General features: G+C 38.6%; 1 pseudogene; it reads left to right on the forward strand.

Annotated features, from left to right (window-relative positions):
* Positions 1 to 15033, forward strand: part of LOC118997286 (elongation factor 1-alpha 1-like) — a 48838-nt pseudogene that overhangs the window by 10658 nt on the left and 23147 nt on the right.

Consider the following 15033-nt stretch of genomic DNA (forward strand, 5'->3'; position numbering starts at 1 on the left):
GGTGACTGGCTCTGTTCCAGGGGCCTCACCAGCAGCCTGAGACTCCAGGGTCTGTGGCAGACCTGGCTCTGACCCCGTGCCACAGGGAACGCACGGGCAACTCTCAGTTCCCCAAACTGGCAACCACAGCCTGACTCCGTGAGTTATTAGAGCTCTCTGGTTTGCTTCCCAGTGCCCATTCCTCTCTCTGCCACTACAGGCAAATTGATTTCTCCTGGTGTTTTCCAATCTGTGCCATGTCAGATAGGGAGGGTGCCAGTGACTAGTTCTCTCCCAAGGTTGTTGTTGCCTGCCCTTGGCTCTCAGAGACCGGGGTGGCCTGGCCAGGGCCCTGGTGTGGCCCAGCGGAGGGCCTGCCGCCCCTGCGCTGTTTCCTTATACCTTGTTGATCTGTAGTCATCTCCTCTCCTCAACCTCTGGTCATTCAGTGTCTGCTACACTTTCTGGAGACCTTGCCTTCCTATATGCTGGGTCCCTGTTGGGTGTCCGCTGCGCTCCTCCACAGATCAGCCCGGTTTTTCTCCAGCGCATGGAGGGAAGCAAAATCCTTTGTCCTACTCCGCCGCCATCTTCCCGGTGTTCCCCCCCTTTACATCTTATACCAAGTGGCCCAGACAGAACACAGATGGTGGGCAACCTTGAACTGTACCACCCAGGAGACCACAAACCCTTGTACATGGCAGACAGTTACAGACCACATCAAGGAACCATCACCCAACCACCTTCGCAAACCAAAGAGGGAGGTGGGTGCTAGCCAGTGGCCGCAGCCTGTTCTACTAGCTGTCTGGCCTGGGTAAAACCCTCCCATTGACCTGTTGACAGCAACCTAGAGTCAACTACAAAATGAGGGAATACTCAGTCCACACGGAAGGGGCACATTGTGTACCCAGCTTGGAAGATAGGGAAGGCTGTGCCACTGGACTCTAGAAGACACCTACTACATTAGGTCATCCTACCAGGCTGCACAGTCAAAGCAGCTCTACTGAATTCATAGAAACAAATATAGGGAGGCTGCCAAAATAAGGAGACAAAGAAGCATGGCCCAAATGGAAGAAGGCAACAGAACTCCACAAAAAGAACTAAACAAAATGAAGATGAGCAATCTATCAGGTACAGAGTTCAAAACACTGGTTATAAGGATGCTCAAGGAACTTAGTGGGTACTCTAACTGCATAAAATAATCCAATCAGAAATGAAGGAAATAGTCATTGAAATAAAGTACAATTTACAGGGAATAAACACCAAAGTGCATGAAGCAGAGAAGCAAATCAATTATTTGAAACATAAGGAAGGAAAAAACATCCAATCAGTACAGCAAGAAGAAAAAAGATTTTAAAAAATGAGAATTTAAAAAATGAGAATAGTTTAAGGAGCCTCTGAGACACTTCAAGCACACCAACATTCACATCATAGGGCTTCCAGAAGAAGAGAAAAAGCAACAGGTTGGAAACCTATTTGAAAAAAAATAATAAAAGAAAACTTCCCTAATTTGTTGAAGGAAATAGACATATAAGTCCAGGAAACAGAAAATTCCAAACAAGATGAACTGAAAGAAAACCACACAAAGACACCTCATAATTAAAACATCAAGAAAGACTCTTAAAAGTCAAAAGAGAAAAGCAGAAAATTACCTACAGAGGAGTTCCCATAATATTTTCAGCTGATTTCTCAAAAGAAACTTTGCAGGCTAGAAGGGATGGCAAGAAGTGTTCGAAATGATGAGAAGCAAGGACCTACAACCTGGAATACTATATCCAACAAAGCTCCCACTTAGAATCAAAAAGCAGATAAAGTGCATCCTGACAAAGTAAAGCTAAAGGAGTTCATCATCAATGAACCATTATTATATGAAATGTAAAAGGGACTTATAAGAAAAAGAAGACCAAAACTGTGAACATTAAAATGCCAATAAATACAAAACTATCAATTATTGAATCTAAAAAACAAATCTAAGCAAACAAGCAGAACAGAAACAGAATATGGAGAACATTGGAATGGTAGCCATTTGGGAAGGGGGTCTGAGGAAATTGGGAAAAAAGTATAAATTTTAAGAAGTACAGGGGACTTCCGGCCAATATGGAGGCATAGGTGGAAACACTGCCTCCTCACACAACCAAGTTTAAAGACAACAAAGTTTTAGTAATGAAAATGCAACCAAAACACAGAAAATTGAACTACACACAAGTCTGACAACAAGGAACTGTTCAGCCAGACCGGTAGGAGAGGCAGAGCCAGCTGCTGGTGGAGCTGGGCGTCGCAGGAAAACTTGGCCTGGCCAACCCAGGCACGCAGGTGGCGGTTGGCAGATCCCAGGTGTGGGGGTGCGGCGGGCGGACCCAATGAGAGTGCAGGGCAGCTGGCTGACTGCGGTCACACATTCACACGCAGACAGACGGGGCGGGGGAGCGAGCAGTGAGACAGACCACGCAGGCTCCAGCGGCGGGAAGCAGCAGAGGAGACTGCCATTGCCCCTCTTTGACCCTGCCCGCACATACAACCTTGCTACCCAGCAACTGACTTGCCCCACCCTGGTGAACACCTAGGGCTCTGCTCCTCAAATGTAACAGGCATGAACAGACCAAAACCTTATGGCTCAAGAATAACTCAAAGCCCCAGAGTGAATACTTCTAAGCGACCAAGAGATAGCCAACCTATCAGATGCACAGTTCAAAACACTGGTGATCAGGATGCGCACAGAATTGGTTGATTTTAACAACAAATCATAGGAACAAATGAAGGCTAAAGTAATTGAAATGAAGGGAAATGCACAGGAAACCAATAGTGATGGAAAGGAAACTGGGACTCAAATCAATGGAGTGGATCAGAAGGAAAAAAAAGGGACCAAACAAAAAAGGGATGAAGAAACGAGAATCCAAAAAAATGAGGAGAGGCTTAGGAACCTCCAGGACATCTTCAAATGTTCCATCACCCAAATTATAGGGGTACCAGAAGGGGAAGAGGAAGAGTGACAAATGAAAAACTTATTTGAACAAATAATAAAGGAGAACTTCCCCAGTCTGGCAAAGGAAATAGACTTCCAGAAAATCCAGGAAGCTGAAAGAGTCCCAAAGAAGTTGGATCCAAGAAGGAACACACCAAGGCACATCATAATTATATTAGCCACAATTAAAATGAAGGAGAGAATCCTAGAAGCAGCAAGAGATAAGGGGACAGTTACCTACAAAGGAGTTCCCATCAGACTGTCAGCGGATTTCTCAAAAGACACCTTCCAGGCAAGAAGGGGCTGGAAAGAACTATTCTAAGTCATGAAATCCAAAGACCTACATCCAAGATTGCTCTATCCAGCAGAGCTTTCATTTAGAATGGAAGGGCAGATAAAGTGCTTCTCAGATAAGGTCAAATTCAAGGAATTCCTCATTGCCAAGCCCTTATTATATGAAATGTTAAAGGGACTTATCTAAGAAAAAGAAGATAAAAAATATGAACAGTGAAAGGACAGCAAACTCACAGTTATTAACAACCACACCTAAAACAAAAGCAAACTAAGAGGACAGCTAGATCAGGAGCAGAACCATAGAAATGGAGATCACATGGAGGGTTAGCAACAGGGGAGTGGGAGAAGTAGAAGGGGAGAAGAGGTACAGAGAATAAGTAGCATAGACAGTAGGTAGAAAATAGATAGGGGGAGGGCAAGAATAGTATGGGAAATATAGAATCTAAAGAAATTGAAACACATGTACATAAACTAAAGGGGGGAATGATGGGGGGAGGGAGTGTGCAGGGTGGAGGGGAATGAAGTTGGGGAATAGGAAAATTGTAATGGCATAATCAATAAAATACATTTAAAAAGAAGTACAAATTGCTAGATACAAATTATCAAGGGGATGCTAAGATCTAGTACAGGAAATGGAATAGCCAAAGAACTTATGTGCATGACACATGGACGTGAACAAAGAAGCGAGGAACACCAAAGTGAATGGAAGGTGCTGGGTGGAGTGAGCAAAGGGGGGGAAATTGGGACCACTGTAATAGCATGATCAATAAAATACCATAAAATAAGAAGTAACTTCCCCAAAAGAACTAATCAACAAATTTACTTAAGTTTCAAGATACGAAATCATAATACAAAACTCAGTTCATTTCTCACATTAGCAATGAACTACCAGAAAGAGAAACTATGAAAACAATCTTATTCACAATAGCATTGCAAAGAATAAAATACTTAGGAATGAATGTAACCAAGGAGGTGAAAAAACCTGTAAATTGAAAAGTATAAGACTCTAATGAAAGAAACTGAAGAAGACACAAATAAATGTAAGAGACTGGAAGAATTAATATTGTTAAAATGTCCCTACTATCCAAAGCAATTCAATGCAGTCCCCACCAATTTCAATGGTATTTTTCACAAAAATTTCAAAAACAATCCTAAAATTTGTATAGAACCACAGAAGACACTGAATGGACAAAACAATCTTAAGAAGGAAAAACTAAGCCAGCGGCATCACACTTCCTGAATTAAAACTATGATACAAGGCTATAATAATGAAAACAATATAAGAACAGACACAGGACAATGGAGCAGAGTAGAGAGTCCAGAAAACTACACATATATGGCCAACTAATTTTCAACAAGGGCACCAAAAAGGACACAATGGGGAAGAGATAGTCTTTTAAATAAATGCTGTTGGTAGAAGTGGATATCCACATGCAAAATAATTTAACTACATGTCTATCTTGTACTACTCACACAAAAAATTAACTCAACATGGGTTGAAGACTTAAATGTAAGATCTTAAGCCATAGACCTCTTGGAGAAAATATAGGTGAAAAGCTCCTTGACATTGGTCTTTGCAATGCTTTTTTGGATATGACACTGAAAATACAGAAAAGAAAAACAAAAATAAACAAGTGACACTAAATCAAAATAAAAGGCTTCTACACAGTAAAAGAAACAATCAACAAGGAAAGGCAACCTATGGAATGTCAGAAACTATTTGCAAACCATATGTCTCATAAGGGGTGAAAGTTTGAAATACATAAGGAACTCATAAAACTCAAATAGGCTAAATACACAAATAATCTGATTTTTATTCCAGCTCTGAACACTTTTTAATTTATTTTTCACATCTTTTCTATGTATTATATTATTATTACTATTTTTAGAATTTATTTTATTTTTATATTTTTAGTGTTTTTATTCATTTATTTATTTAATTTATTTATTTTAATTGTTCAAGTAGTTTTCTGTCTTTTACTCCCATCCCAGCTCACCCCCTCCCAGTGCTCCGCACCCCCCTTCCATTTCCACCCCTCTTAGTTTCTCTCTATGTGTCCTTTATACTTGTTCCTGTAAACCCTTCTTCCCCTTTTACCGTGAAATTCCCTCCCCTCTCCCATCTGGTCCCTGTCAGCCTGTTCTCTATTTAAGTGTCTTTGGTTACATTTTGCTTGCTTGTTTGTTTTGTTGTTTAGGTTCCTGTGAAAGGTGAGATCATATGGTATTTGTCTTTCACCACCTGGCTTATTTCACTCAGCATAATGCTTTCCAGTTCCATCCGTGCTGTTGCAAAGGGTAGGAGCTCCTGTTTTCTTTCTGCTGCATAGAATTCCATTGTGTACCACTGTTTTTTGATCCACTCATTTACTAATGGGCACTTAGGCAGTTTCCAGTACATGGCTATTATAAATTGTGCAGCTATGAACATTGGGGTACATAAGTTCTTTTGGATTTGTGTTTTAGGGTTCTTAGGATATAATTCCAGCAGTGGAACTGCTGAGTCAAAAGGTAGTTCCATTTTTAGTTTTCTGAGGAAATTCCATACTGTTTTCCACAGTGGCTGCACCAATCTGCATTCCCACCAACAGTGCACTAGTGTTCCCTTTTCTCTACAACCTCGTCAGGACTTGTTGTTTGTTGATTTGTTTATGACGACCATTCTGACTTGTGTGAAGTGGTATTTCATTGTGGTTTTAATTTGTATCTCTCTGATGGCGAGTGATACTACATCTTTTCATATGTCTCTGAGTCCTCTGTATGTCCTCCTCAGAGAAGTGTCTGTACAAGTATTTTGCCCATTTTTAATTGGATTTCTTCCTGGAGTGGAGTCATATGAGTTCTTTATATATTTTGAAGATCAAACCCTTGACTGAGGTATCATTGGTAAATATGTTTTCAGATATTGTTGGTTCCCTTTTAATTTTATGATGTTTGCTTTAGTCATGTAGAAGCTTTTCAGTTTGATATAGTCCCATTTGTTTGTTCTTTCCTTTATGTCCCTTGCCCTAGGGGACATATCAGTGAAAATATTCCTGCATGGAATATGATATTTTCCTGCCCATATTCTCCTCTAGGACTTTTATGGTGTCACAATTTATACTTAAGTCTTTTATCCACCTTGAATTTATTTTGGTGAATGGTGTAAGTTGGTGGTCTAGTTTCTTTTTTCCTTTTTTATGTAAAATTGTCCAGCTCTCCCAATACCATTTATTGAAGAGGCTATTTTTACTCCATTTTATGCTGTCCTTTTTGTCAAATATTAATTAACCATAGAGACTTGGGTTTAGTTCTAGGCTCTCTACTCTGTTCCATTGATCTATGTGTCTGTTTTTATACCAGTGTCAGACTGTCTTGATTACTGTGGCCTTGTAATACAGTTTTATATCAGGTATTGTGATCCCTCCTACTTTGTACTTCTTTATCAAAATTTCTGAGGCTATTTGGGGTCATTTATGGTTATACATAAATTTTTGAAGTGTTTGTTCTGCATCTGTGAAATATGTCATTGGTATTTTGATAGGGCTCCCATTCCAAGTACTAACCAGGCCTGACCCTGCTTAGCTTCTGAGCTCAGACGAGATCGGGTGCATTCAGAGTGGTATGGCCATAGACTTGATAGGGATTGTGTTGAATTTATAGATTGCTTTGGGTTGTACAGACATTTTAATTATGTTAATTCTTCCAGTCCATGAACACAGCCTATGCTTCCATTTATTTGTCTTCCTTAATTTCTTTCTTCAGTGTTCTGTAGTTTTCTGAGTAGAGCTCTTAAATATATGCAAATTTTGGAAAATCAACTACAAGGTCACGAAATCCCTTCATGGAATACAGGTTCTGAAGAATCCAACTGTATTACAAATGTAAGACCTAACTTCACTGATATCAGTACATGATTGAATAAATAAATAAAAAAAAACCCATATCTTCTGCACAGAATTCCCAGTAATTTAGGTAGATACTCCCTTGTCAAGGAGTTAGAACTTAACTCATCATATCTTAAGTACACGCTGTGCCAAGTGACTTATTCCCAAAAAGTAGGGTATGGAAAAGGGCAGATTGGGGGTAAAAGTAACTTTATATTGGAAAAGCCTGATAGATCTGCACTTTCTCAAATGATTAAAGTCAATATCAACAGTGATAAAACTTGTTGATAGAATGTACCCTGGATATGATGTGATGAGAAGGATCTTTTACACCTATGTGTTTTTCCTGTCAAAAACCTATAACCCCAGTCTAACCATGAGAAAACTTCAGGTAAAGAAATCCAAAGTGAGGGACATTCTTCAAAAAACCTCACCAGTATTTCTCAAAAGTGTTGAAGCCATCAAAAACAAAGTAAGTTTGAGAAACTCACAGATTACAGGAAGGTTGGGATGAATGCCATGTGGTATCCTGGATGAGATCCTGAAACAGAAAAGAAACATTAGGGGAAAAAAACAAAGTCTGTATATGACTAAAGAGTGACATTCAATTAACAGTAGTGTATCAAAGTGGTTCTTTAGTTGTAAAAAATTCACCATAGCAATGTAAAATGCTAATAACAGGAGAAATTGTGTAAGGGACATATAGGAACTCTCTGCATTATTTTTACAACTTTTCTGTAAATCTAGAGGTGTTCTAAAATAAAAATGTTTATTTACATAAAAAAACTAAGTGAATATAGAGGTTTATTATAAATGCTATGGAAAATATAAAACACAGTAAGAAAGACTGAGTTTTGGAGGGTGGACCAGGTGCTATTTTACACCAGTGGTTGAGGAAGGCCTCTCTGAAGAGCTGACATTTAAACAGAACAGGTATGGGAGAACCAAAAGCCATGTCAGCATCCAGGGGGGTGAGTATGCCCAGAAGTGGAAACAGCAAGAGCAGAGGATTAAGGTGAGAGCTGTCACAGAGGAGCCCCTTGAAAACAGTCAGGTACAACAGAAAGAAGGTCTGAACTACAGCAGTGGTGGGAGGGAAGGCAATAGGAGTCAGACTTGAGAAATGCTTATTTTATGGACCAAGAAGAAGAAAATAAAAATGATCTAGAAGAAGGGACCCCTCACTATGCACAGCTACCACTCCATCATGTGGCAATGCTCAGGATGCATTGGCTTTATCACTACTCAGTACTTACTACATTGGATCCTCACTGCTACCCTGCCATGTGATCCCTGCTTGTAGGAATGAGGTCACTGAAAACAAGACTGAAAATTTCCAGCTCACACCTTACAAGGTCAAACTGGAAAGGCAAAACTACGCCTAACCATATATGATGTGGTTTTCCATTGCCTGAGTCTCACCATACTTTCCATGACAGGAACGAAGTATTTTGAAGGCAAGGAACATGTGCTCTGATAAATTCTAGAAAGTGATGGGACAAAAGGCTGCCCCAAAAAACCCAGGGGACAGGTCTTAGCCTAGATTAAACCTGACTAGAGGAAAACTTTTTATATAAAGTCGTGACATTAATAATGTCTCTTTACCACCTACATATGTAAGGTCAGGACAGGTTTTCTGCTACTATCAAGTCTAGACTTCTTGCCATTCTTTGAGAATCCAAAATGGAACATGGAGTCTCATGCTTCATATTATATGTGTGTATATCTCCTAAATTTCTAGATTATGCAACACATGTTTCTCTTCCATTTTTTCCAATCTATACACATGTTTCTAGGGTTGACAAGGGCTATCACTGCCCCTAGGAAAATTTCCCAGGCCTAACAGCACCTGGCTACCCCTAATTGGTTATCACAGAGTGAAATCAACCACAGGAAACTATCATGCCAAAGTAGCACCCTTCTCAGCTCGCAAGCATTAAGGAGATATTGAGATTGGGAGCACCCAAAGTTATTTGTCTGAATTTACTCCAAATCTATTTGATCATTATACTGTGTTATAATTAATATTATTAGGCCTTTAAATCACTGGGCCCCTGAAACTGTAACATAAAAAATTTTCTGTGCACTCATTGTCTAAATTAACAACACTTCTAATTTACTTTAACCCAAACTTCTTAGTAATGGCTCCAAATAATTCTTGGAAAGGCACTCCATCTTGCTATCCCTGTGCTTCTCTCCTATCCTTGCTCCCATCATAACCCAGTGCCACCCCTGTTATAACCCCAAAGAGAAGAATTTCTTCTCATTCTCTGAACTCCACCTATTACCACCTTCTTCTATATGCTTATATAGCACGCTCCTTACCATTCTGCTACCTTCCTTGATCTTCGGCATTTGCAAAATTAGACAGAATCTCATAGCAATGTGAGACTTGAGTGTGTGGAAAAATTTTTTTCCTCAAATGCATTTTGGTCTCAAAGTGGAAAACAATGTTAAAATACTTAGTTATCCATAGTAATTTAATTTTTCTAACAATATAATTTAACTTAACCATGCTTCATGTATTAATAGGTTTTAGAGTGGTATCCTCCCTCCCTCTCTTATTCATTCTCTTTTCTCCGTTCTAAAATATATATATTAATTATAATCTCCAGGCCTGGTTGCCTCCAAAGTAGACTAGGGGACTTTTTCAGCTATTAAATTAGTCTCTTTTCTTAGAGAGCATTATGCTAAGTGAAATCAGCCAGGCAGTGAAAGATAAATACCATATGATCTCACCTTTAAGTGGAGCCTAACCAACAAAACAAGCAAGCAAGCAAACTATAAACAGAGACATTGAAATAAAGAAGAAACTTACAGTAATGAGAGGGTGAGAGGGGACAATGGTAGGGGAAAGGAGGAGGGTTTTTAGGAACACCTATAAAGGACACGTGAACAAAACCAAGTGGGGGGGCGGGTGGTTAGATGAGAGGAGGGAGGTTGGGATGGCTGGTGTGGAGGAAAGAGGCAGAAAACTGTATTTGAACAACAATAAAATTAAAAAGAAATGGAAAAAAAAGAAAAGAACTGGAATATCTATGTCTGTAGCCAGCTTAAAGAGGCACAAGATATTGAAGATGTTTAATTGAATTACATTGTGGTTCTAGGCTAAACTGTCTGAGAACAGACTTCCTCGACTGCTCTGCTCTATGCCTCCTAAAATGTTGCATATTATGACTCATGCTTCCTTCTGGAAATGACAAAACTTCCTCACAATCGGATCTGAGTCCTGCTTTTGGTTCTCTCTGCTCTCAAGAAAGGATTTAGTCATATGTTAAATTTTTCCGTGGTGAGCAAGGAAACCCATCTTCTGTTTTTTCAAAGGGAGAAACACACACACACACACACACACACACACACACAGAGACACAAAGAATGACACACTGAAAATTATAAAAATTATCAGGGAGAAAATCAAAACCATCACCCCCACCTACACAACCCTGAAAAATAAATAAATGATTTAACAATTGTGAAAACAACTGGGAGATGTCTTTTTAAACATTTATGTCCCATAGCTTAAAAAGAACTGTTTAGTTTTCTAATGAAGGAACTATATAGTAAATTTGCAAACGTTAATGCTCTTCTTGTTCAAGGTGGTTTTAAAGAGCTTGGATTTCAAAGGCAGATAAAAATCAGTGTAGAGCAGCACTGATACATTTCCCAGGAAACTGAATTCCCTGTCTCTAAACAGATGTATGGAAGAAATTTGCAGCATTAGAAGAAAGGAGGATAGAGGGAAGAATGAGTAGAGGAAATGGTATATATGGCAACAATACTCTGTCCCCCTAAAATATGCTGTACCTTGATATATAACAGCCTAAAATATAAATATAAGCTAATCTGCATATATAAAACAAACACCAGCTTTTTCTTCAATTTTTTCTTTTTTAAAACATTTTAAATTTAATTGTTGTTCAAGTAAAGTTTTCTGTCTTTTTCCCTTTTATTTATTTTTTTATTTAATTATTGTCCAAGTACAGTTTTCTGTCTTTGACTCCCACCCCAGCCCACCCCCCAAGTGCTCCCCACCTCCCTCCCACTTCCACCCCCCTGAGTTTTTGTCCATGTGTCCTTTGTACCAGTTCCTATAAATCCTTCCCCCTCCCCCCTGAAATGCCCTCCCCTCTCCCATCTGGTCATTGTCAGCCTTTTCTCTATTTCAGTGTCTTTGGTTATATCTTGCTTCTTGTTTGTTTTGTTGTTTAGCTTCCTGTTAAAGGTGAATCATATGGTATTTGTCTTTCACGGCCTGACTTATTTCACTCAGCATAATGCTTTCCAGTTCCATCCATGCTGTTGCAAAGGGTAGGAGCTCCTTCTTTCTTTCTGCTGCATAGAATTCCATTGTGTAAATGTACCATAGTTTTCGGATCCATTCATTTACTTATGGGCACCTAGGTTGCTTCCAACTCTTGGCTATTGCAAATTGTGCTGCTATGAACACTGGAAGGCATAGGTTGTTTTGGATTGGTGTGTCAGGGTTCTTAGGATATAATCCTAGCAGTGAAATGCTGGGTCAAAGGTCAGATCCATTTTTGGTTTTTCTTAGAAAATTCCATACTGTTATCCATAGTGGTTGTACCAGTCTGCAATCCCACCAACAGTGCAATAGGGTTCCCTTTTCTCCACAACTTCTCCAACACTTGTTGTTTGTTGCTTTGTTTATGATGGCCATTCTGACCCATGTAAAGTGGTATCTCACTGTGGTCTTAATTTGCATCTCTCTGATAGTTATCGATATTGAGCATTTTTCATATGCCTCGGGATGAGTCTTGGAGAAGTGTCTGTTGGAGTCCTTTGCCCACTTTTTCACTGGGTTGCTTCTCTTCTTAGAGTGGAGTTGTTTAAGTTCTTTGTATGTTTTGGAGATTAAACTCTTGTTTGAGGTATCATTAGAAAATATGTTTTCCCATATAGTTGGTTCTCTTTATATTTTAATGCTGTTTTCTTTAGCTATGCAAAAGCTTTTAATTTCGATGATATCCCATTTGTTTATTCTTTCCTCTATGTCCCTTGCTCTAGGGGACATATCAGGAAAAATATTGCTGCGTGCAATATCTGAGATTTTCCAGCCTATGTTCTCTAGGACTTAAATGCTGTTGCAGCTTACATTTAAGTCTTTTATCCACCTACTATTTATTTTGGTGTATGGTGTAAGTTGGTGCTAGAGTTTTATTTTTTTGCACTTAGCTGTCCAGTTCTCCAAACATCACTTGTTGGGAGAGGCTATTTTTACTCCACTTTATGTCACTGCCCCCTTTGTGAAATATTAATTGACCATAGAGACTTGGGTTTATCTCTGGGCTCTCTGTTCTGTTCCATTGGTCTATCTTCCTGTTTTTATGCCAGTACCAGGCTGTTTTGATTACAGTGGCCTTGGAATACAGTTTGGTATCAGGTATTGTGATCGCTCCTACTTTGTTCTCCTTTCCCAAAATTGTAGCTGCTATTCAGGGTCATTTACAGTTCTATATAAATGTTGAAGTGTTTGTTCAATGTCTGTGAAGTATGCCATTGGTACTTTAATAGGTATTGCATTGAATCTGTAAATTGCTTTGGGTAGTACGGATATTTTGATAATGTTAATTCTTCCAATCCATGAACACGGTATATGTTTCCATTTGTTTGTGTCTTCCTTGATTTCTTTCTTCAGTGTTGTGTAGTTTTCTGCATACAGGTCTTTTACGTCCTTGGTTAGGTTTATTCCCAGATATTTTATTTTTGTTTTTGCTATATTGAATGGGATTTATTCTTGATTTCTTCTTCTGTTGATTCATTGTTAGTATACAAAAATGCCTTTGATTTCTGCATAATGAATTTACATCCCGCAGTTTGCCAAATTCATTTATTACATAGAGCAGTTTTGGGTGGAGTCTATAGGATATTCCATGTACACTATCATGTCATCTGCTAACAGTGACAGATTTGTTTCCTCCTTTCTGATTTGGATACCTTTTATTTCCTTTTCTTGTCTGATTGCTGTAGCTAAAACATGCAATCCTATATTGAATAGATGTGGTGAAAGTGGACAACCTTGTTTCATTCCTGATCTTAGTGGAAAAGATTTTAGATTTTGCCCATGGAGTATGATGTTGGCTGTAGGTCTCTCATATATGGCCTTTATTGTAGTGAGGAATGTTACCTGTATTCCCACTTTGCTGAGTGTTTTTATCATAAATGGGTGTTGTACCATATCCAAAGTTTTCCCACATCTATTGATATGATCATGTGATTTTCGTGTTTGCTTTTGTTTGTATGATGTATTACATTTACTGATTTATGAATATTGAACCATCCTTGCATCCCTGGGATGAATCCCTCTTGGTCTTGCTGTACGATCTTTTTAATGTATTGTCGGATGGGGTTTGCCAATGTTTTGTTGAGGATTTTACCGTATATGTTCATCAGCGATATTGGCCTGAAGTTTTCTTTCTTTGTTGTGTCTTTATCTGGTTTTGGAATTAGGATGATGCTGGCTTCATAAAAAGAGTTTGGGAGTCTTCCATCATTTTGGATTTTTTTGGAATAGTTTGTGAAGAATAGAAATTAGCTCCTTCTTAAAAGCTTTGTAGAATTTTCCTATGAAACCATCTGATGCAGGGCTTTTGTGTGTCAGGAGATTTTTGAAACTGCTTCAATTACATTTGCTGTTATTGGCCTGTTCAGGCTTTCTGCTTCTTCTTCATTAAGTTTTGGAAGATTTTATTTTTCTAGAAACTTGTCCATTTCACCTAGGTTTTCAAATTTCTTAGCATACAGTTCTTCATAGTAATTTCTTAAAATTCTTTTTATTTCTGTGGTGTCACTTGTAATCTCTCCTCTCTCATTACTGATTGTGTTAATTTGGGTCCTCTCTCTTCTTTTCCTGCTGAGCCTGCTGAAAGGCTCGTTGATTTTCTTTATCTTTGTTGAAAAAATCAGCTTCTGGATTCATTGATCCTTAGAATTGTGCTTTTAGTCTCTATGTCATTTAATCCTGCTCTGATCTTGGCTATTTCCTTCCTTCTGCTTGCTCTGGGCTGTCTTTGTTGTTGTTCCTCATGTTCTTGTAGACATAGGGTTAGGTTCTTTGTTTGAAATGTTTGTATCTTTTTTAGATAGGCCTGTACTGCTATGAACTTCCATCTCAGGACTGCCGTCACTGTGTCCCATAAGTTTTGTGTTGTTGTGAGTACATTTTCATTTGTTTCCAGAAACTTTTCGATTTCTTCCATAATTTCATTTTTGACCCATTTGTTTTTTAATAGCATACCATTCAGTCTCCATGATTTTGGGTGTTTGGGGTTTTTTTCTTTGGGGTTGGTTTCCAGTTTCAGTCCCTTGTGGTCAGAGAATGCTTAGTATGATTTCAATTTTCTTGATTTTGTTGATGCTCGTTTTGTGCCCTATCATGTGGTCTATCTTTGAAAATGTTCTATATGCATTTGAAAAGAATATGTATTTAGCTTCTTTGGGATGAAGGGCTCTCTCTCTCTCTCTCTCTCTCTCTCTCTCTATATATATATATATATATATATATATATATATATATATATATATATATATATATAATCAGTTCAGTCCATTTCATCTAGGGCATTGTTCAATGCCACAATATCTTTGATGATATTTAGTTTGGAAGATCTGTCCATTTTTGACAGTGGGGTGTTGAAATCCCCAACTATAATTGTGTTGCTGTCAATATCTTTCTTGAAGTCCTCTAAGATTTTCTTTATATATTTGGGTGCTCCTGTGTTGGGTGCATATATATTTACAATGTTTATGTCTTGTTGGTGGATGCTTCCCTTGAATATTATGAAGTGACCTTCTGTGTCTCTTTTTGTGGCCCTCTTTTAAAAGTCCATTTTGTCTGATATGAGAATTGCTACCCCGGCTTTTTTTTTCTTGACCATTTGCTTGGAAAATTTGTTTCCATCCTTTCACTTTTAG

The sequence above is a fragment of the Sturnira hondurensis genome, unplaced genomic scaffold (assembly GCF_014824575.4).
Source record: "Sturnira hondurensis isolate 20B ecotype Veracruz unplaced genomic scaffold, ASM1482457v3 Scaffold0013001, whole genome shotgun sequence".
NCBI lineage: Eukaryota > Metazoa > Chordata > Mammalia > Chiroptera > Phyllostomidae > Sturnira > Sturnira hondurensis.